Source organism: Monodelphis domestica, chromosome 4 (assembly GCF_027887165.1).
Source record: "Monodelphis domestica isolate mMonDom1 chromosome 4, mMonDom1.pri, whole genome shotgun sequence".
Lineage (NCBI taxonomy): Eukaryota > Metazoa > Chordata > Mammalia > Didelphimorphia > Didelphidae > Monodelphis > Monodelphis domestica.
In genome coordinates this window covers 54,700,940-54,725,282 of record NC_077230.1, presented here as the reverse complement: position 1 = coordinate 54,725,282, position 24,343 = coordinate 54,700,940, and the positions used below count along the sequence as shown (strand labels likewise).

The window sequence follows — 24,343 nt, the reverse complement described above, 5'->3', positions numbered from 1 at the left end:
GATGACTGGGATAAAATAGTATTACACTAATTGCTTCATCTTAGGAGGAAATGGAACTTTAGAAGAATGAAGTTCTATAGAAGTTTAAAATGTCAGGCTATTATTTCAAGTGGTTACACTCTTAATCTCCAGGCAGCCATAGAAATGCAGCAAACAGAGCCCAGTGCCTTGAGTCAGGAAGATCTATGTTCAAATTCAAGTTCAAACACAAATTGGTTGTATGACAAGTCACTTAACCTATTTCCCTCAGTTTCATCATCTAGAAAATGAAGTTAATAAAAGTCACCTACCCTGCAGGATTGTTAAAAGTATAAAATAAAACAATACTTGTAAAGTGTATAGTATAGTGTCTGGCACACAGTAGATGCTATATAAATGGGTTTCCTCCCTTCCAATGGTGTTTTATCTCAATTATCCATTATAAATTTCCCAACAAATTCCATTTCATTTGATTTTACAAAATCATGCCCACACTGGATAAAATAAACAATTTTATTCTTATTTTAAAAGCAATAAAATTAATTGAAGATTTGTGGAGAATTTCATGATACAACACTGGACAACTAGAAAATCACTGGAAGTGTGACAGGTACTATCCTAAACCTCTTCAAAATCCAGCTTTTTCTCTTAGGGCATATACAGGAAGAGTTATTGTAGCAACAGACCACCCTATTTCACATTCACTGGAACTTTCTTCTCTATCTAATAATCCCCAAATAAAAAAAAAAAAGATCAAGGACAGGACACCTGGATGGTCCAATTCTTAGTGGTATCTTCAAGCTTTCCCAGTTAATTTGTGAAGGTAAAAACAACTGGATTGAAGGAGAGATTGGAAATGTGGGGTGAGTGAAAGTGAAAAGTATAGGATAACACACCAACGCTATAAGCTTGGATGACTAGAATATTGTAGTACTCTTGACATTTGTAAAGGGGAAAACTTTGGAAGAGGGCTAGGATTTGGGGAAAAGATGAGTAGTCTTTTGTTTTAGATACTTACAGGACATTTGTTTCTAAATATACAACAGACAATTGGTGAAGCAGAAGAAGACCTTAAGAGAGACAGAGTGGATCTAAAGATTTGGGAATAATCTGCATAGAGTTGATAGTTGAACTCATAGAAATTGATAAGATCATTAAATGAGATAGTACAGAAAGAAAAGAGGGTCCAGGACAAGGGAATAGACACAGTTAAGGGGAGTAGACTAGAAGAAGATACTGCAAAAAAATACTAAGAAAAAATATTAAGACTAGGAAAGATCAGGAAAATTCAGAGAGAAAGTATCAAGGAAGAAAATGTGACTTAAAGGGTTACATTTCTCAAATGGCTGAAAACTAATGAGGATCAATTAAAGATCACTGGATGTAGCAATTAGGAGAACAATGATTACTTTGGAGAAAGTATTTTCAGTTGAATGACAAGGTTAGAAGACCTAAAGAGGTTTTAAAAGGGAATAAGAGAAGAGAAATAAATGCACAAATGATAGATGACTTTTCAAAGGAATTTAGCTGAGAAGGGAAAGAGAAACATGGATTGTACCAAAGTTTCATAAAACTACTCTGGATAGCTAATATGGATGGTAGGATTTAGAAAGGGTTTTTTTTTTTAATTTTATAATATTTTATTTGATCATTTCCAAGCATTATTCATTAAAGACAAAGATCACTTTCTTTTCCTCCCCCCCACCCCCCATAGCCAATGCCTGATTCCACTGGGTATCACATGTGTTCTTGATTCAAACCCATTGTCATGTTGTTAGTATTTGCATTAGAGTGTTCATTTAGAGTCTCTCCTCTGTCATGTCCCCTCACCACTCTGTAGTCAGGCAGTTGCTTTTCCTCGGTGTTTCAACTCCCACAGTTTGTCCTCTGCTTATGAATAGTGTTTTTTCTCCTAGATCCCTGCAGATTGTTCAGAGACATTACACCGCTACTAATGGAGAAGTCCATTACGTTCCATTATACCACAGTGTATTACTCTCTGTGTACAATGTTCTCCTGGTTCTGCTCCTCTCGCTCTGCATCACTTCCTGGAGGTCGTTCCAGTCTCCATGGAATTCTCCACTTTATTATTCCTTTTTGCACAATAGTATTCCATCACCAACATATACCACAATTTGTTCAGCCATTCCCCAATTGAAGGGCATCCCCTTGTTTTCCAATTTTTGGCCACCACAAAGAGCGCAGCTATGAATATTCTTGTACAAGTCTTTTTGTCCATTATCTCTTTGGGGTACAGACCCAGCAGTGCTATGGCTGGATCAAAGGGTAGACATTCTTTTATCGCCTTTTGGGTATAGTTCCAAATTGCCCTCCAGAATGGTTGGATCAGTTCACAACTCCACCAGCAATGAATTAATGTCCCAATTTTGCTACTCCCCCTCCAGCATTCATTACTTTTCTTTGCTATCATGTTAGGCAATCTGCTAGGTGTGAGGTGATACCTCAGAGTTGTTTTGATTTGCATCTCTCTGATTATAAGAGATGTAGAACACTTCTTCATGTGCTTGTTAATAGTTTTGATTTCTTTATCTGAAAACTGCCTATCCATGTCCCTTGCCCATTTATCAATTGGAGAAGGGCTTGGATTTTTGTACAATTGATTTAGCTCTTTATAAATTTGAGTAATTAAACCTTGTCAGAGGTTTCTATGAAGATTTTTTCCCAATTTGTTGTTTCCCTTCTGATTTTAGTTACATTGGTTTTGTTTGTACAAAAGCTTTTTAATTTGATGAAGTCAAAATTATTTATTTTACATTTTGTGACTCTTTCTATGTCTTGCTTGGCTTTAAAGTCTTTCCCCTCCCAAAGGTCTGACATGTATACTATTCTTTGTTTACCCAATTTACTTATGGTTTCCTTCTTTATGTTTAAGTCATTCACCCATTTTGAATTTATCTTGGTGTAAGGGTGTGAGGTGTTGATCAATTCCTAATCTCTTCCACACTGTCTTCCAATTTTCCCAGCAGTTTTTATCGAATACTAGATTTTTGTCCCAAAAGCTGGGATCTTTGGGTTTATCGTATACTGTCTTGCTGGGGTCGCTTGCCCCCAGTCTATTCCACTGATCCTCCTTTCTGTCTCTTATCCAGTACCAAATTGTTTTGATGACTGCTGCTTTGTAATATAGTTTAAGGTCAGGGACTGCAAGGCCCCCATCATTTGTGTTTTTTTTAATTATTTCCCTGGATATCCTTGATCTTTTGTTATTCCAAATGAACTTTGTTATGGTTTTTTCTAAATCAGTAAAGAAATTTTTTGGGAGTTCAATGGGTATGGCATTAAATAGATAAATAAGTTTGGGTAGGATGGTCATTTTTATTATATTGGCTCGTCTAATCCATGAGCAGTTAATGTTTTTCCAATTGCTCAAGTCTAGTTTTAGTTGTGTGGAGAGTGTTTTGTAGTTGTGTTCATATAGTTCCAGTGTTTGTCTCGGGAGATAGATTCTTAGGTATTTTATTTTGTCTAAGGTGATTTTGAATGGGATTTCTCTTTCTAGTTCTTGCTGCTGAGCTGTGTTGGAGATATATAGAAAAGCTGATGACTTATGTGGGTTTATTTTGTATCCTGCAACTTTGCTAAAGTTGTTGATTATTTCAATTAGCTTTTTGGTTGAATCTCTAGGATTCTTTAAGTAGACCATCATGTCATCTGCAAAGAGTGATAACTTGGTCTCCTCCTTGCCTATTTTGATGCCTTCAATTTCTTTTTCTTCTCTAATTGCTACTACTAGTGTTTCTAGTACAATGTCAAATAGTAGAGGTGATAATGGACATCCTTGTTTCACTCCAGATCTTATTGGGAATGCATCTAGTTTATCCCCATTGCAGATGATATTAGCTGATGGTTTTAGATATATACTGTTTATTATTTTTAGGAATGACCCTTGTATTCCTATGCTTTCTAGTGTTTTTTAATAGGAATGGGTATTGTATTTTATCAAAGGCTTTTTCTGCATCTATTGAGATAATCATGTGGTTCTTGTTGGTTTGCTTGTTGATGTGGTCAATTATGTGGATGGTTTTCCTAATATTGAACCAGCCCTGCATCCCTGGTATAAATCCTACTTGATCATGATGAATGATCCTTCTGATCACTTGCTGGAGTCTTTTTTGCTAGTATCCTATTTAAGATTTTTGCATCTATATTCATTAGGGAGGTTGGTCTATAGTTTTCTTTCTCTGTTTTTGACCAGCCTGGTTTTGGAATCAGTACTATGTTTGTGTCATAAAAAGAGTTTGGTAGAACTCCCTCTTTGCTTATTATGTCAAATAGTTTGTATAGTATTGGGGTTAACTATTCTCTGAATGTTTGATAGAATTCACTGGTGAATCCATCAGGCCCTGGGGATTTTTTCTTAGGAAGTTCTTTGATGGCTTGTTGGATTTCATTTTCTGATATGGGATTATTTAAGAATTCTATTTCTTCTTCTGTTACTCTAGGCAGTTTGTATTTTTGTATATATTTATCCATATCACCTAAGTTGGTGTTTTTTTTTTAATGATTGCCTTAATTTCCTCTTCATTGGAGGTGATGTTCCCCTTTTCGTCTTTGATGCTGTTAATTTTCTTTTCTTCTTTCCTTTTTTTAATTAGATTGACCAGTACTTTGTCTATTTTGTTTGTTTTTACAAAGTACCAGCTTCTTGTCTTATTTATTAAATCAATAGTTCTATCACTTTCGATTTTATTAATTTCTCCCTTAATTTTTAGGATTTCTAGTTTGGTTTTCTGCTGGGTGGTTTTAATTTGATTGCTTTCGAGTTTTTTTATTTGTATTTCCAATTGATTAATCTCTGCTCTCCCTAGTTTGTTAATATATGCACTCAGGGATATGAATTTACCTCTGATTACTGCTTTGGCTGAATCCCAAAAGGTTTGAAAGGATGTCTCGCCATTGTCATTTTCCTCGGTGAAATTATTAATTGTTTCTATGATTTCTTCTCTAACTAAATGATTTTGGAGTATCATATTGTTTAATTTCCAATTAGTTTTTGATTTGGTTTTCCATGTACCATTACTGATCATTATTTTTTTGCCTTGTGATCTGAAAAGGCTGCATTTATTATTTCTGCTTTTCTGCATTTGTGTGCCATGTTTCTGTGATTTAATGTATGGTCAATCTTTGTGAATGTGCCATGTGGTGCTGAGAAGAAGGTGTATTCCTTTTTATCCCTATTTATTTTTCTCCATATGTCTATTAATTCTAATTTTTCTAAGATTTCATTCACTTCTTTTACCTCTTTCTTATTTATTTTTTGATTTGATTTATCTAAATTTGATAATGGTTGGTTTAAGTCTCCCACTAATATGGTTTTACTGTCTATTTCTTCCTTCAATTCTCCTAGTTTCTCCATTAGAAATTTGGGTGCTATATTATTTGGTGCATACATGTTGATTAGTGATATTTCCTCATTATCTAAAGTCCCTTTTAACAAAATATAGTTACCTTCCCTATCCCTTTTGATCAGGTCTATTTTTGCTTTGGCTTTATCAGATATCATGATTACCACTCCTGCCTTCTTTCTGTCAGTTGAGGCCCAGAAGGTCTTACTCCATCCTTTAATTCTGACCTTGTGGGTGTCAACCCGCCTCATGTGTGTTTCTTGAAGACAACATATGGTAGGGTTTTGGATTCTAATCCATTCTGCTATTCGCCTATGTTTTATGGGTGAGTTCATCCCATTCACGTTCAAAGTTATGATTGTCATTTGTGGACTCCCTGGCATTTTGATAGCCTTCCCTAATTCTAACCTTTTCTTCTTCAGCTCTACCTTTTAGTCCAGTGATTTACTTTGAATCAGTCCCCCTTTTCCCCTCCTTTGATGTTTCCCTTTTTAATCCCTCCCTTTGTGTTCCCTCCCCCTCCCCCCTCTCTTTCCCTCCCTTTTTGTTCTCCCTCTCCCCCTCCCCCCCTTGGTTTTCCCTTCTCACTACCCTTGTTGGGTAAGATAGAATTCAAGATCCCAATGGATCTGGATGTTCTTCCCCCTCAGAGTTGATTTCCCTGAGAGTAAGGTTTAAGTAAAAGCTCTCTTCCTCTCCTTCTTACAGGAGTTTTCTTCCCCTCCCCTTCCCGTGTGAATCTTTGTGTGAGAAAGATCATTCTATTTGGTCTTTCTTTTCCCCCTATTTACACATTACATTTTCCCCACATGTTAGTATACATAGATTGATATAAATATAGTCCTTATAGAAGAGAGTTTGAGTAAAAGAAAAAGATAACATTTTTTACCTTTTCCCTTTCCTTCATATTTACCTTTTCAGGTATTCCATGATCTTTGTTTTTCAATATCGAACTTTCCACAGAGCTCTGGTCTTTTCTTTGCAAAAAGTTGGAAATCTTCTATTTTGTTGAATGCCCATACTTTCCCTTGGAAGTATATAGTCAGTTTTGCTGGATAGCTGATTCTTGGTTGAAGGCCCAGCTCTCTTGCCTTTCTGAAAATCATGTTCCATGCCTTACGACCATTCAGAGTAGAACTTGCAAGGTCTTGTGTGACCCTGATTGGCATTCCTTTATATCTAAATTGTCTTTTTCTGGCTTCTTGTAGGATTTTTTCTTTTCCTTGAAAGCTTTGGAATTTGGCAATTACATTCCTGGGAGTTGTCTTTTGGGGGTTTAGTGTAGAGGGTGTTCTGTGAGCTCTGTCAGTGGCTGTATTGCCCCCTTGTTCTAGAAACTCTGGGCAATTTTCTTTGATTATATCTTGTATTATGGTGTCAAATTTACTGTTTATTTCTGGCTTTTCTGGAAGTCCAATTATTCTTAAATTATCTCTTCTTCCTCTATTTTCCAAGTCTGTCACCTGGTCAGTGAGATATTTTATGTTCTCTTCTAATTTCTTGGTCTTTTGGCTTTGCTTTATTAATTCTTGCTCGTTGTCTTCAAGTTGCCTGATTCTGACTTTTAAAGCCTGGTTTTCCTTTTCACTTTGGTCAAACTGGTTTTGTAGATGCGTGAATTTCTTTTGCATTATTTCCCACTTTTCCTCCCAGAGGGCTTCCATCTTTTAGATCCTTTCTGATTCAAATTCTACAAGGGTTTGTGGAGAGTTTCCATTTCCTTTGGAAGGTTTTGGAGCATTTGCTTGTGTTTCCTCTTTTATCTCCTCTGTATTTTGTATTTTTGCTCCATAAAATGTGTCCAAAGTCACCCCCTTCTTCTTGTTTTTCTTGGAATTTGGGGGCTTTTGTGCTTCTGTGGAGTTTGCCATCTCTATCTGAGTGGGGAGGACTAGCTTTTCTTATCTCTGTGTGGTGTTCAGAGGTTTTAGCTCTAGGCAGATTGTCTGTTCTATGCAGTTGTTGTTCTGTCTTCCCGGGGAATCCAGGAATTGCTGGTGTTTCTGTGTTACTGCCCTCCTCAGTTCCCTCCTGATGCTTCTTCATTGCCTTACTTCCACGCTCTGAGCCTGGCTTGGCCCTTTCCATGGGGTGTTTGTTTCTGTGCCTTAGCTGGCCAGGAGAGCAAGCACTATGAGGGGGGAGGGGCCACGGTTCCTGATAAGATTAACTTTCTCTGGGTTGAACTGAGTATGCTTTGAGGCAGGGAACTTCCATGAGACTCTGATGGAAGGATCCAGCAAGGGGGCTGCAGGCTCCTCCTGTCTCTCTCTGTTTCCCTGCTGTCTGGGTGCCCCTGCGACTGGGTCAGATTGTTTTCAGGAAGCAGCCTTCAGAATGGCCAGCTCCCGAGGCCCTTTTGCCAGCCCTGAGGGTTACTGTTGTTTCAGACAACCCTGCTCTCTGAGGGGGGAGGGCCCATGGCTTCCAGGAGCTCTGAGGGCTGGTGATAGGATTAACCTCAGACTGAGAATGCCCTGAGGCTGGAACCTTCGGTGAGACTCAGATGGAAGGATCTGGTCAGGGGGCTACAGGCTCCTCCTGTCTCTTTCTGTTTCCCTGCTGTCTGGGTGCCCCCTCGACTGGGTCAGGTTGTTTTCAGGAAGTGGCCTTCAGGATAGCCGGCCCTAAGGTTCTGAGGTTCCCTCTGCTGCCTCGGACTCAGTGCTCTGGGTTGGGGGGATGGGTCCTGGGACCTTCCTTCTGCCTACCCCTTAGGTCCGAGTGATCTCAGGTTCTGGCTTTGGGGGGGGGGGTGTACCTTTTGATCCAGGTCCAGGTCCAGGAGGAGAATTCCCGGGGTCTATGCTGTTGTTCGTTTTGAATTTCGGTGTCTTAGGAGCATATAGTTTGAGTTCGGTAGGGAAGGGTTTCCGGAGATCTGAACTTTAGCTTTCTCTAAGCCGCCATCTTGACCAGAAGTCTAGAAAGGGTTTTTTAAAAGCATGGGGGAGATTCAAGCATGTTTGAAGGCAGAAAAAGAACCATTAAGTAGGGAGAGACCAAAGATGAAACAGTGGAGTTGATGAAGGAAGGACTGATGTGCTGATGAAGATGGCTGGGCATGGGATCAAGAAGACATGCAGAATATTTACCTTTTTCCAGAGAAGGGACACCTTTTCATCAGAAAGGGACCTAGTGAGGGATAGTATCATTAAAGTATGAAGAGGAAAGGCAGAGAAGGAAGTTCACCAAGAGCTTGAGATGGGAAAGGGAATAGTGTATAACCAGAGCAGGTGAAATGGTCCAGGAAAAAACTGAAGGGCATAGGATTTGGAGGTTACAGTGAGTACAAAAAATAAGGTTATATATTATAATACATAAAGAGAGATATAATGATAAAAATTATGATCAGAAAAATGGAATTTGGGAATTCGTGAATTAGAAGCAGAATATTTATGGGTAAGGATCAAGTGTATAACGATTTTTATTTGTACCTGAGAAGGTAGTGGAGGCCATGGTAGTTGAGTAGATTGAGGAACTGAAGTTAAAATATTTGAAAGAACATCAAACAAGTAAGTTGAAGATCCCTAGAGTATGAGATCAGGAATTGGTGAGGAGAGGGGTCTTCTGAGTCAGTCACAACTTAACTAATAAAAGAGGCACAATATCTTTAGGGGATGATAGATATCATGGCCCCTAGAATCTAGATTCAGGTGATAAGTTCAAAGAGTGTGAACATCAAGAGAGAAGAGGTGCTGAGTGAATCGTGGGAGAATATGCAAAATAGCAATGGGAAGACAGGGGTGTGAGAGAAGGTACAATCAGTCCTGGAAATCATGGCCAAAACAGCATCATCTTGAGCCAGGTCTCAGGGAACACCATAAAAATGGAAGGAACAACAAAGGAAATAGTCTAAAGGGAAAGGAGTTGTACTGATTTTTGAGTGGGAGTCTCAGAGGGCACAAAGGAAGGTATAGACCTGGTGAGGGTTCATGTGAGGGCATAAAGCTAAGGTGGATGAGAATAAGGGAACATATAGTTGGAGTTGGAACAGGGAATTCGTTCTTTGGTAGTTGGATTTCTGTAGCACAGAGATGGAAGCAGTAGGAGGGATAGGATGCCAATCACTGGGAAATGCTTTTTGTGGATAGGAAAAGGTCTGTTTATTGTCAGGTGAATAGAAGATTTAAGGTAAGTCTCCCCAGGGCGCATGCCCTGTGGGGTTTCATCATAGCCCTTAACTACCTAACCTTGTGACTGGTAGTAATATTGCTGTGTCCTAGAAAGTTTAAAGGAGCCCAATCTTTATGTGTGAAACAGGAGATATTGGGCTCCTGAGCATCCTTAAGCTTAGTCAGGAAGAGGGAGGTGCTATGCCTGCAGGACCTGACTTGGAGTAAGGTGGAGCATATCCTGGTGGTAGCAAAGAGAACACAAATTCATAATCTTCAAGAATCTTTAAGTCCTCTTCCTCTTCCCTCTCCCCGGCTCTCCCACCCTCTCTTACCCTTCCTCCACCCCCTGCCCTCCACTGCCTCGCAGAGCCATGGCCGAAAACACCGGCTTGGAGAACCACCGCATCAAGAGCTTTAAGAACATGACCTGTGATGTGGAAACTATGAGAAGACACAGAAATGAAGTGACAATTAAACTCTGTAAGAACAAAAGAGATGAACATTTATTGAAAAAGATCAATGTTCCTCAAGAAGAAAGTTTAGAAGATTCTGATGTTGATGCTTATTTTAAAGCACAAAATGTCACACTAGAAGCCATATTGCAGAATGCCACAAGTGACAATCCAGTGGTCCAATTGAGTCCTGTCCAAGCTGCAAGAAAACTGTTATTCAGTGATAGAAATCCACCAATTGATGACAATAAAATCTGGGATTTTACCTATTCTGGTAAAATGTCTGGAAAGGGATGCTAATCCTTCATTACAATTTGAAGCTGAATGGGCACTGACTAATATAGCGTCAGGAATTTCTGCACAGACTCAAGCAATGGTACACTCTAATACAGTGCCTCTTTTTTGGAGACTTCTCCATTCACCACATCAGAATGTTTGTGAATAGGCAGTATGGGCCTTAGGAAGCATTATAGGTGATGGTCCTCAGTGTAGAGATTATGTCATATCACTGGGGGTTGTCTAACCTCTTCTGTCCTTCCTCAATCCCTCCATTCCCATCACCTTCTTTTGGAACATCACATAGATCATAGTTGATCTCTGCAGGAATAATGATCCCCCACCACCTATGGAGACAGTACAGGAGATTCTGCCAGATACCATACAGATATCAAGATTCTTGTGGACATTGTTTGGGCTTTGTCATATGGAGGTAGTGTCTGATGGAGGTAATGAACAGATTCAAATGGTGATCAATTCAGAAGTTGTACCATTTCTTGTGCCTCTTCTGAGCCATCAGGAGGTTCAAGTTCAAACAGCAGCTCTGAGAGCAATGACAGGCACTGATGAGCAGACGCAAGTTGTGCTCAACTGTGATGTTCTTTCACACTTCCCAAATCCCTTGACTCACCCAAAAGAGAAGATAAATGAGGAAGCAGTTTGGTTCCTTTCCAATATAACAGCAGGAAACCAGCAACAAGTACAAGCTGTGTAATAGATGCTGGATTAATCCCTATGATCATACACCAGCTGACTAAGGGGGACTTTGGGACCCAAAAAGAAGCTGTTTAGGCAATCAACAACTTGACGATAAGTGGACGAAAAGATCAGGTTGAATACCTTGTACAGAAGAATGTAATACTGCCATTCTGTAACTTACTGTCAGTAAAAGATTCTCAGGTGGTTCAGGTGGTTCTAGATGGTCTGAAAAACATTCTGATAATGGTTGGTGATGAAGCTAGCACAATAGCTGAAATAATAGAAGAATGTGGAGGTTTGGAAAAAATTGAAGCATTACAACAACATGAAAATGAAGATATTTATAAATTAGCATTTGAGATCCTAGATCAGTATTTCTCTGGTGATGATATTGACGATGATCTTAGCCTCGTTCTTGAAGCAACACAAGGAGGGACTTACAATTTTGACCCAACGGTCAACCTTCAAACAAAAAAATTTAATTTTTAAGTTCCCTAGAGGGCAGCTTCTCTCCCCCATCAACCTGAAGTACCACCAGATGGCTACCAAATGACAAAAACAAACAACATCAAAAGGCTCCCAAACACACACGCCTCTCTTCGTTTTGATGCTTTTAAAGAAAGCCATGTATCCGTCACTTTACAGTTGCCAAAAGTCACATGAACTATAAATGCATATACATGATTTCTTAAACTGTTTTAGAGCTTTCAACAGCCCCAACTCTCCTATTTTCTCCTTCTTTTTCCAGATTTGTTAGAGAGATTTCATAGCAGCATGTCAGCTTTCCACAGAGCATTTCTTTGGAAAATGGTGCACTGTGGATCAAGACACTTGGGTATGATGTGTGCATACATTCTGGAAGAATTTACAAGGGCACAGTCCAACCTGGACCTCCATCACTGTCCTCCACAAACATATTTTCTTTTTTTTTTTAAACCCTTACCTTCCGTCTTGGAGTCAATACTGTGTATTGGCTCCAAGGCAGAAGAGTGGTAAGGGCTAGGCAATGGGGGTCAGGTGACTTGCCCAGGGTCACACAACTGGGAAGTGTCTGAGGCCAGATTTGAACCTAGGACCTCCCATCTCTAGGGCTGGCTCTCAATCCACTGAGCTACCCAGCTGCCCCCTCACAAACATATTTTCATATACTTTTTGTGGAAGAATAGATTTTAAAATGTGAGCCAAATGATTTTCATTGGTGAAACTGAAAAAAGTAACTTAAAAAATGAAACAAAAAAGAAAACTTGGTTATTGATTAAACAATTAAGTTAAAAAACAAACTGTACTTCATCTATCAGTAATTGATATGTTCATTACCTGCCTCAGAAGCCAGGGTTAGAGAAAGAGCTCTAGATTTGGACCAGTGATGCTTTTGCCATTATCCCTAACTGAGAACAGCAAGCCCTGTTTGGCCACTCACTTCAGCCTGTGTGTTCCTGCTGTTTTAAAGTAATCAAATGCTGTGCATGGGATTTTCCCTGAGTTGCAACCTGTCCTGGACTTAGACTTCTGTTTAAGCTGAAAGCAAGATCCCCAACTGGAGAGGGAAAAAGAAGTCTTTAACAAAAGACTCCTTGATTGTAAGAGGCTTGCTTTCACCTTGCAGTCGTCAGTATGTTTTGTTTTAAATTAATACTTGAAATCTGGTTGATTTATATTGGGTTTAAACTGTGGAGATTTCATGTTTACTGTAATTTAGTCTTAAAATATTTTTAAATTACTGAACAGTGCTTTTGATAATGTGGTTGGCAACAAACCAGCAACTATTTAAAAGAAGTGTCATAAAAGCTTAATTTTTTGAGTATCAGAAAAGCTTAATTCTGAACCGACTCTAACACCATATTCCCTTGTTTTAAAAGATACCCACAAGTATGTGTAAGGCTGTATAGAAGAAGCTGCCCTTATTCAGCATAAATCTGATTTGCAGTGATCTTTAAATTAAAAAAAAAAAGAAGAATCTTTAAGTCATCCTCACAATAATAGCTAGCATTTACATAAGACTTTATGGTTTGCAAAAGCATTTTGAATATGTTCTCAAGTTCTCAATGAGAGAGGTGATATTATATTCATTTACATATAAAGAAATTGAATCTTTTTTTTCATTTGAATAAGTTTATTTAGTCAATTTAGAACATTATTCCTTGGTTACAATAATCATATTATTTCCCTCCTTCCCCTCCACCCACTCTTCCCGCAGACAACACACAATTTCATTGGGTATTACTTGTGTCCTTGATCAGAACCCATTTCCATGTTGTTGTTTACATTAGGATGTTCATTTAGAGTCTACATCCACAACAATATGCCTTCAATCCATGTATTCAAGCAGTTGTTTTTCTTGGGTATTTGGGTATTTTTACTCCCACAGTGTTTCCTCTGGATGTGGATAGTGGTTTTTCTCATAGGTTCCTCCAAGTTGTTCAGGGTTCAGCATTGCCACTAATGGAGAAGTCCATTACATTAGATTGTACCACAGTGTGTCAGTTTCTGTGTTAAATGTTTTCCTGGTTCTGCTCCTCTTACTCTGCATCACTTCCTGGAGGTTGTTCCAGTCCCCATGGAATTCCTCCAATTTATTATTCCTTTGAGCACAATAGTATTCCATCACCAACATGTACCACAATTTATTCAGCCATTCCCCAATTGAAGGCCATCCCCTCATTTTCCAATTTTTTGCCACCACAAAGAGCACAGCTATGAATATTTTTGTACATGTCTTTTTCCTTATTATCTCTTTGGGGTACAAACCCAGCAGGGCTATGGCTGGATTAAAGGGCAGACAGTCTTTTATCGCCCTTTGGGCATAGTTCCACATTGCCCTCCAGAATGTTTGGATAAATTCACAACTCCACCAGAAATGCATAAGTGCCCCAACTTTGCCACATCCCCTCCAACATTCATTACTTTCCTTTGCTATCATGTTAGGCAATATGCTGGGCGTGAGGTGATACCTCAGAGTTGTTTTGATTTGCATTTTTCTGATTATTAGAGATTTAGAGCCCTTTTTCATGTGCTTATCAATAGTTTTGATTTCTTTAACTGAAAATTGCCTATTAATGTCCCTTGCCCATTTTTCAATTGGAGAATGGCTTGATTTTTTGTACAACTGGTTTAACGCTATAAATTTGAGCAATTAGACCTTTGTCAGACATTTTTATAATGAAGATTGTTTCCCAATTTGTTACTTCCCTTCTAATTTTGGATGCATTAGTTTTGTTTGTACAAAAACATTTTAATTTGATGTAATCAAAATTATTGATTTTATATTTTGTGATTTTTTCTAGCTCTTGCTTGCTTTTAAAGTCTTTCCTTTCCCAAAGATCTGACAAGTATACTATTCTGTGTTCACCTAATCTACTTATAGTTTCCTTCTTTATATTCAGGTCATTCACCCATTCTGAGTTTATCTTGGTGTAGGCTGTGAGATGTTGATCCAAACATAATCTCTCCCATACAGTCTTCCAATTTTCCCAGCCGTTTAAAAAAAATTGGGTTTTAGTCCCCCAAACTGGGATCTTTGGGTTTATCATAGACTGTCCTACTGAGGTGATTTACCCCAAGTCTATTCCACTGATCCTCCTTTCTGTCTTTTAGCCTGTACCAAATTGTTTTGATAACCACTGCTTTATAGTATAGTTTGAGATCTGGGACTACAAGTCCTCCTTCCTTTGCATTTTTTTTCATGATTTCCCGGGATATCCTTGATCTTTTGTTCTTCCAAATGAACTATGTTATGTTTTTTTTTTCTAATTCCGTAAAGAAGTTTACAGTAGTTCAATGGGTATGGCACTAAATAAGTAAATTAATTTGGGTAGGATGGTCATTTTTATTATGTTAGTTCGTCCCACCCATGAGCAATCAATGTTTTTCCAATTTTTTAGATCTAGTTTTAATTGTGTGGAGAGTTATTTTGTAGTTGTGTTCATATAGTTCCTGTGTTTGTCTCGGCAGATAGATTCTTAAGTATTTTGTATTGTCTAGGGTGACTTTAAATGGAATTTCTCTTTCTAATTCTTGCTGCTGAGATGGATTGGAGATATATAGAAATGCTGATGACTTACGTGGGTTTATTTTCTTTCCTGCAACTTTGCTAAAGTTGTTATTTCAACTAGCTTTTTGGTTGATTCTCTAGGATTCTTTAAGTATACCATCATATCATCTGCAAAGAGCAATAGCTTGGTCTCTTCGTTGCCAATTTTAATACCTTTAATTTCTTTTTCTTCTCTAATTGCTACTACTAGTGTTTCTAGCACAATGTTAAATAATTGGGGTGATAATGGGCATCCTTGTTTCACTCCTGATTTTATTGGGAAGGCTTCTGGTTTATCCCCATTGCAGATGATGTTTGTTGATGGTTTCAGATATATACTGTTTATTATTTTTAGGAAAGGCCCTTCTATTCCTATACTTTTTAGTGTTTTCAATAGGAATGGGTGTTATATTTTATCAAAGGCTTTTTCTGCATCTATTGAGATAATCATGTGATTTTTGTCAGTTTGCTTGTTAATATGGTCAATTATGTGGATAGTTTTCCTAATGTTGTACCATTGTTGCATTCCTGGTCTGAATCCTACCTGGTCATAGTGTATAACCCTTGTGATGACTTGCTGGAATCTTTTTGCTAGTATCTTATTTAAGATTTTTGCATCTATATTCATTAGGGAGATTGGTCTATAGTTTTCTTTCTCTGTTTTTGACCTGCCTGGCTTTGGGATCAGTACCATGTTTGTGTCGTAAAATGAATTTGGTAGAACTACTTCTTGGCTTATTCTGTCAAATACTTTGTTTAATATTGGAATAGTTCTTTGAATGTTTGATAGAATTCATTTGTGAAACCATCTGGTCCTAGGGATTTTTTCTTAGGGAGTTCTTTCATGGCTTGTTCAATTTCTTTTTCTGATATGAGTTTGTTTAGGCAATTTATTTCTTCCTCTGTTAGTCTAGGCAATTTATATTTTTGTAAGTATCCATCCATTTCACCTAGATGACCATATTTGTTGCCATATAATTAAGCATGGTAGTTTTTAATGATTGCCTAAATTTCCTCTTCATTAGAGATGAGGTCTCCCTTTTCCCTTTTCATCTTGTATACTGTCAATTTGGTTTTTTCTTTCCTTTTTTTAATTAGACTGACTAGTATTTTGTCTATTTTATTTGTTTTTTCAAAGTACCAGCTTCTAGTCTTATTTATTAAATCAATAGTTCTTTGACTTTCTGAAGCAGTCCACACCTATCTAGGGACAAGGGAAACAGAATATAAAGATTGTCTTAGAAGAGAGCATGCTCAGTCTTGTGCATGGCTGGGAAAGCCTCTGACCCTTGACCCCAGCTTCCCCCAGGTTAGGTGGGAAAACAGGTTTCTTTGTGTTCACCTGGCTAAGAGAAACCACACCTATACCTTGTCATTAACCAATGATAATCATCCCTATGTATTGTGTATATTTGCATATCAAAGAGATTAAATACAGGGCCATAGCAAGCTCCGCCTTCTCTTCCTGTCTTGGATCTCACTGATGCCTGTCCTTGCTGGAGCTTGGCCTCTGGTCAACCTCCATCTTTAATTCCTTTCCTTATCTACCTCTCCCACCTGGGACCTGGCTTTTGGCCAGGCACTCTCTTTTCTTTATCATGTCTCTGACCTGTGTGGTATTAATTGTGGATCTCAGGATGGATCATGCCTTTGTGACATCCTAAAGATCAGGGTTATACTGTGGCCCTATTATAATCAATAAGGCCTGGTTTCTGACTCATTTCTGCCACCTCATATCTATAACTTGGCTCCAACACGCCCCTCGGGGTATCCAAAACTTCTATCCTTTTTCTATCTTCCTACCTTGAGGCTTCTCGCGGGTTTGGGGAGCCTCACTTTCAATTTTATTAATTTCTCCTTTGATTTTTAGGATCTCTAATTTAGTCTTCATCTGAGGATTTTTAATTTGTTTGCTTTCTAGTTTTTTAATTTGCATGCCCAATTCATTGACCTCTGCTCTCTCTAGTTTGTTAATATAGGAACTCAAGGATATAAATTTCCCCCAAGTACTGCTTTGGCTGCATCCCATAGGTTTTGAAAGGTTGTCTCATCATTGTCATTGTCTTCAATGAAGTTATAAATTGATTCTATGATTTGTTCTTTAACTAGCCGGTTTTGGAGAATCATATTGTTTAATTTCTAATTAATTTTTGATTTACCTCTCCATGTACCCTTACTAATTATTATTTTTATTGCATTATGATCTGAGAAGTTTGCATTTATTATTTCTGCCCTTTTGCATTCATTTGCGTTTTTTTTTATGCCCTAATACATGGTCAATTTTTGTGAATGTACCATGTGCTGCTGAAAAGAAGATATATTCCTTTTTGTTCCTATTTATTTTTCACCACATGTCTACTAACTCTTAATTTTTCTAATCTTTCATTCACTTCTCTTACCTCTTTATTTATTTTTTGGTTTGATTTATCTAGTTCAGATAGAAGAAGGTTCAGGTCTCCCACTAGTATAGTTTTTCTGTCTATTTCATCCTTGAGCTCCTCTAGTTTCTCCTTTAGAAATTTGGATGCTATGCCATTTGGTGCAGATAGGTTGAGTACAGATATTTCCTCATTGTCTATACTGCCTTTTATCAGGATGTAATTACCTTCCCTATCTCTTTTAACTAGATTTATTTTTACTTTGGCTTTATCAGATATCATGATTGCGACTCCTACCTTCTTTTTATCAGTTGATGCCCAGTAGATTTGGCTCCATCCTCTTACTTTCACCCAATACATATCTATCTTCCTCATGTGTGTTTCTTGTAAACAGCATATGGTATGGTTTTGGATTCTAATCCACTCTGCTATTAGCTTGCATTTTATGGGTGAGTTCATTCCATTCACATTCAGAGTTATGATTACTAGCTGTGTATTTCCCAGCATTTTGATTTCTACTTCTGGTCCTGCCTTTTCTTCTTTCACTATTTTCTTCTACATCATAGTTTGTTTTTAACCAGCCCCCCTAGTTCTCTCCCTTATTTTACTTCCTTTTCTAACCCCCTCCCTTCTGATTCCCCCCTATTTTCCCTGTAGTCTTTTTAAAATTGCTCCCCCCACCCTCTCCCTCCCTTGTTCTGTTTTCCTCCCCACCAGTCCATTAGCTACCCTTCTAGTTCCCTATAGGGCACAAATCTATTCTCTGCTCCAATGGATTGGATTGTTCTTCACTCTTTGGGTCAGTTTCAAAGCACATAAGAGTTGAGTATTTCCTATCTCCAACCTCTTTACCCTTCCGTGTCTTGATATTCTCCCCCTTCCTGCCATGAGCTTCTTTGTGACATATAAATTTACCCCCATTTGTTTCTTTTCCCATTTCTTTTAGTATTAACCTCTTTTTTAGCTCTAGTTATATATATGTGTGTATATATATATATATACATATACAGACATGTATATGTATTTATGCATGCATACATCTATATACCTATTTATGTCTTGTCTTTCATCCCATACAGTTTGTCACTGTTTGCCCTAAGTGTAATTCTTCTACCTGCCCAGGTGATAGCAACAGTTTTTAAGAATTACCAATGACCTCTTTTCTTATAGGGATACATATCATTTTAACTTATTGAGTCTCTTAAAAAAAATTTGTTTTGCTTTGTTTTTCTTTTTCCCCTCTTTTTTAATTACCTTTTGATGATTCTCTTGAGTTCTGTGCTTGGACATCAAAATTTCTGTTCAGATCTGGTCTTTTCTTTATGGATGCTTGGAATTCTTTTATTGTGTTGAATGACCATACTTTCCTCTGTAAGAATATAGCCAGTTTTGATGGGTAGTTGATTCTTGGTTGTAGACCTAGTTCCCTTGCTTTCCAGAATATCATATTCCATGCCTTTCGGTCCTTCAGTGTGGATGCAGCCAGATGCTGCATTATCCTCACTGTGGTTCCGTGGTATCTGAATGACTTCTTCTTGGCAGCTTGTAGCTTGTAATATCTTTTCTTTGGTCTGATAGTTTTTTAATTTGGCTAAAATATTCCTGGGTGTTGTCAGTTGGGGACTAAATACAGGAGGTGATCTGTGGATTCTTTCAATCTCCACTTTCCCCTATTGTTCTAGGATATTGGGACAGTTTTCCAGAATAATTTCCTGTAGTATTATGTCCAGGCTTTTTCTTTTGTCATGGTCTTCTGGTAGACCAATGATTCTCAAATTGTCTCTTCTTGAACTATTTTCTAAATTATCTGTTTTGTGAATGAGATGCTTCACATTTTCCTTAATTTTTTCACTCTCTTCATTTCATTTTATAGTGTCCTGTTGCCTTATGAGGTCACTTAATTCCAGTTGTTGTATTCTGGTTCTTAAAGACTGTATTTCATCCCTGGCTTTTTGGTCATCCTTTTCCTTCTGGTCTGATTTTCTTTGAAGGTCGTCTTTCATCCTCTTTACCTCATCTTTCATCTCCTTTGCCTCATCTTTCATCTCCTTTGTTTCATTTTCCAGCTGGTTGATTTTGGCTTTCAAGACACTATTTTCTCATTTTAGTTCAAGTGCCTCTGTTTCCAGATGACTTATCTTAATTTTTAAGTTCTTTTCCCAATTGTCTTCAGCCTCTCTTAATTGTGTTTTGAGCTGTTCCACAGCCTGTATCCAATTCGCTGGGATTTCTGATTTATCGTTTGCTGATCTCTCCCCCTCTGTTCCATTTGCTGAGTAGAAGCTGTCTACTGTAGTTTCTTTTTTCTTTTTCTGTTGTTTGCTCATATTCACCCATTCTTTACTCCCTGTATTTGTGCTCTTGCTCCTCTCATTTTTTTTGTTTTTGTTTTGGGGGCTTCTGTCATTCTCCCCCTCTTGGAGCTTTAACAGAAGATCTCTCAGTATAGTCTCTGGGGGAGGGTTGTTGGGGGTTTGAGCTTCCCTGTCCTCTGGAGGCTTTGGATTGGATTAAAGTCCAGCAGTCAATGAGGATGGATGTGGAGCCTGGGCTTCCCTGTGTTCTGGAGACTTTTGATGGGATTAAGTTCAGCTTAGTTGGGCTGGATGTGCTCTGATTCCAAAACCTCCTGGAAGGCTGGAGCATATATGGAGGATCTCCACAGATCTGGCCAGGCTGCCAGGTCTATGCTCCCTCTCTAACATCTTCCCCGCCGTCTGTTGGCACAGCCCTGCCCGCAAGGAACACCCTCCAGACCTGTACCTCTGACTGCCCAGAAGTTCCTGCTGCCACTGGAGTCTCAGCTCTGTGGGTGGGAGAGGGGATGGGTCCTGGGACTTTCCTTCTATCTTCCTCTTAAACCTGAGTGTTCTCAGATTCCGGTTTTTCGGGGGGGGGGGGGCGTACCTTTTGAATTAAGTCCAGCAGGAGGATTCCTTGGCTCTGTCTTGTTAAGTTTGATTTTGGTCCCTTAGGAGCATTCAGTTTGTGATCAGTTAGGAAGGGTATTCAGAGGTTTGAATTTCTGCTCCTTCTGGGCCACTATCTTGACTGAAAGTCAAGGTAATTGAATCTTCAGAGAAATTAAATAACTTACCAAGTTAGTATCTGAGGGAGGATTTTAATTCACATCTCATCCCGCAAGTGTACCACTCTCCACTACAACACCTAACAGCATCCCCCTTCTTACTTTCTCTTTTGAAGAGTATATACCAGGCAGTTACCTCTTTGAAGATCAGAATTTTGTAAATAACTTTTATCTCCACAACAAGAATTATAATGTTTTGACTATGGCAGTAACATAATCACTATGCTTTAGAGAAAGAGATTAAGTAATATTTTTCTTCTTGTAAGAAATAAAATCTATATGGCTGTATTTGGATTTGGGTATTGGTTCCAATCTCTTAAGAAGTCTATAGTCCAGTACTCTCTTTAGCTCCTCTTTTTCTGGCACAGACAGAAGACGAAATATAACCCATTTTTAAGCATGTCTAAAATCCATCCTGTAAGAATATTAGGAAGGCAACTGTTATGTAGGTGACAGGCCATATTGCATACATCTCAATTTATGAGTGTTTGGAAGAAGGAGCTAAAGAGAGTACTGGACACTCCTCTTTTTCTGGCACAGACAGAAGAGCTAGAGTCAACACAAGTTGTGCCACCAGTCATCCAAAGCTTAGAAACTCCTTTTCTTTTCTTTTAACCCTTACCTTTTCTATCAATTCTAAAGAAGAAGAGCAGTTGGGGCTAGGTAATTGGTTTTAAGTGATTTGCCCAGGAAATGGCTGGGGCTGGATTTGAACTCATCTTCCTGACTCCAAGTGCAGCATTCTACCCACTGTGCCACTTAGCTGCCCCCAAAACTTCTAATAATAAGAGTCTGAGAAATCTAACATGTTGAAGAAATCTATTCAAAAGACTAATAAAACAAATAACCACATCAGAAAAAAATATCAAGAGATTACCCTCTGGGAGATCCACTAGTGATCAGATTATAGAAATAGGTAGGAGCCTTCAAAGAAATCTGGTTTGTAGACTTATGGCGAATGCTTGATAGTTATTACTAGCTTTGTATCCTTGGACAAGTCACTTAATCTCTCTGTCTTCTTGTTTCCTCATCTATCACAAGGGAACAATAATAGTATCTGTCCCCTAGGGTGGATGTGAGGTTCAGGCATCTCAGCTGAGCCTCTTTTGGAGTTCAGTTTGATTCCTTCCTCCTTCACACTCCAAACCCTTACTTTCTAGATCTAATCTTCCCGCCTGGTACCAAACAGGTGGGGGGAGAAATCCTTCACCCTCTCCTTCTTCCTTCTCCTTAATCTCCTCTACTATCAATTAAATCACCATAACAAATTCCAGATGACTTGGGTATTTTATTATTTGGGATTTCCCCTGGCAACCACTTAAATTTAGATTTTTCAGTCTCAACCATAATTTTAACCTTTACAGGAATATCTGCTTTGCATTTGTATCCCCATTCCTCAGCACAGTCCTTGACTCTTTTAACACTTTCTTAGATGTGTTAGTGGCTTAGAAGCCACTTTTTTGGATCTAGATCTGTGATGACATTGATGTAGAGAATTCCTCAATGTAGAAATTCTAATGCATACAGGCAAGTTTCCTGCAATTTATAGGCTTCCAGAATCTTCTAGGAGACTGGGAGTGAAAATGATTTACCCAGGATCACAGAGTCAGTTATATGTCAGAAACCAGTCTTGGAACTTTTCTCTGGATCCACTATGTGACAGTAACACTTTTATTAAAAAAAATTACCTCTCTAAATAAATTACAGACCTAAATCATAGCAGTAATTTCTCTAAATCTCTTAGTAAAAATCCCCCACATTTCCCTTCCTTAGGGATCAATATATGGGATGCTTTGGCCTGGCTTTGAAGGCTTGATATGAGCTATTGGGTATAGCCTCTAAAATGGATAACTCTCACTCTGTAATCTATCCTTAGTACTTGGCTTGCTCTCTCTCCCTTTTTTTCCCCATTCTTAGACTCAAGAGAAAGTCTAGCACATTTATCCCTAGAGAATTTTGGCGACCCTCATCCCCCCTGTCTCCTTTTGTTTTAGTTTCAAAGGGCATCTTACCAGTCAGAGCTTGAGGAACAGCAATAAACACTGTATTTCAGAGGTTTCTAAGATCAAGGTCCCCTATCCACCTCTATTTTGTGATTATGGTAACCATTCTTCTACAAAGAAGGGTTGATCTCTGATGAGTAAATATCAGGGCTAAAGCAAAATAGAAAAAAAAAAGTATCCAGAATAATGCCAGTCTCTTCCCAAAGATTTGTGCCCTGGGAATAAAGGAAAAGCTGGATGCGTATCCTGACACTATTTGCAAGCATCTCTCTCCAATTAGAAACCTGAAGTCATTATGACACCACAGAGTACCAGCTAACCATGGATCAGAGTGGTGCCACCAGCAGTTTATGATGGCCTCAGAAATAGTCCTGTCCTGGCCATTTTGTTATTACACAGAAAAGCAACCCTTCATCAGTCCTTTAAACAAAGGTTTCTGTCTTTTGGCAAGCATTGACATCGTGACCATTTCAGTCCAATCTTACTTCCATTCTCTTAAGGGAAGATAGAAGATATTTGTTACCCTGTGTGGGAGAGAGATACTGATTTGATAACTAGAATTACTAAAGACATTTGTGGAGCTTGTGTATGTCTAATAGATTGAAATATAAGTTTATGTGTGTGAATTTAAAATGACCATAATATAGTATTGTTGTTCAGTTATTTTTAGGCATGTATCACTCCTTGTGACCCCTTTTTAAAAAGTTTTTTTCTTGGAAAAGATACTAGAATGGTTTTCTATTTCCTTCTCCAGCTCATTTTACAGATAAGGAAATTGAAATAAACAGGTTAAGTGACTTAACTAGGGTCACACACAGTAAGTGTCTGAGGTCTTGTCTTCCTGACTCCAGGTCTGGCACTTTATCTGCTGTGCCACCTAGCTGCCTCATTATATACTTTATAGGACAGTTATGAGGATCAAAGGAGATAAAAAAAAGTGAAAACTTTTTGGAAACCACTTTATAGATAAACATAAATCCCTCTCCACTGAACTTTCAAATTTTGTGCCTAACTCTGCCCCTTCTCTTTTTCTTACTGGTACTATTACTAGATATATCAATTCCTATTTCTTCTGATAAAGTACAAACTCCTTTGGAGCAGGGGATGTATCTTATTCATTTTCGTATTCCTCTCAGTTCTAAATCAGGTACTATGCATATATAATTTCTCAGCAAATTTATATAAAATTACTTTTTAATAGTATTATTAAAAATATATAAGGAAATCAAGACTTTCTGCTGGTAAAAATCCAGTGCCAAGTATCAGGCTTTATTACTGAAAAACATGCATATTAAAGGAGGAAGGCTGGCTAGGGAAGTGGAGAACAGTATTACTTTGGAGTCAGGAGGCAATCTCTAACTAATCTTTTATTCTGAATCAAGTACATTTGCAAGCTAAGTCTTAGAGGATGTATAGAGAGTTTCATCCTCGTTAACTGTCTTAGATGGTTTCATCTTTTCCCCAAACACAGGAACTTGAAAAGACTTAATTTTAGCCTTTGGAATGTCTGCCTAACTTTTGTTAGTTGGCTGGGGTAACTCTGACAAGAACTTCACAAGAACTTCCATCCCGTGTCATGTCAGGTTCTAGCAATCATTGTCTGTCTCTGTTCCCATATACACACACATATACATACATATTTAAGTATGTGCCTAAACTACATGTGGATAGATACACACATGCTATACAGATACTATGTATATGTAGAAACTGCTCTCTCTACAGAGCTAGATATACATATGTTCATGCATGCATATACATGTAGGATATATAGTAACTGGACCTGAGATAATTTGTTTCCTTGAAGATGTAATAGATTATATTGGAGGGTATATTTGATGCATAACTGATAACTAATGGATCAGGTAGTTATCTTTTTTTGCCTATCCTCCTCCCTTTTATACCTCCCTTCCTCCCCTCTTCTTCCCTTCGGTTTCCCCTTCCCTCTTCTTCT

General features: G+C 38.3%; 1 long non-coding RNA gene and 1 pseudogene across 1 annotated transcript in view; one reads left to right on the top strand and one right to left on the bottom strand.

The window, feature by feature from the left end:
* The window catches only part of LOC103095842 (uncharacterized), a 28,090-nt gene extending 4,569 nt beyond the window's left edge, over positions 1–23,521 (bottom strand). The window contains exon 1 of the long non-coding RNA XR_467134.3: positions 22,399–23,521. This is a non-coding gene — a long non-coding RNA (uncharacterized LOC103095842). The remainder of the gene's footprint in view (positions 1–22,398) is intronic.
* Positions 9,835–11,567, top strand: LOC130453640 (importin subunit alpha-4-like; annotated as a pseudogene).
* Positions 23,522–24,343: the final 822 nt, after the last annotated feature.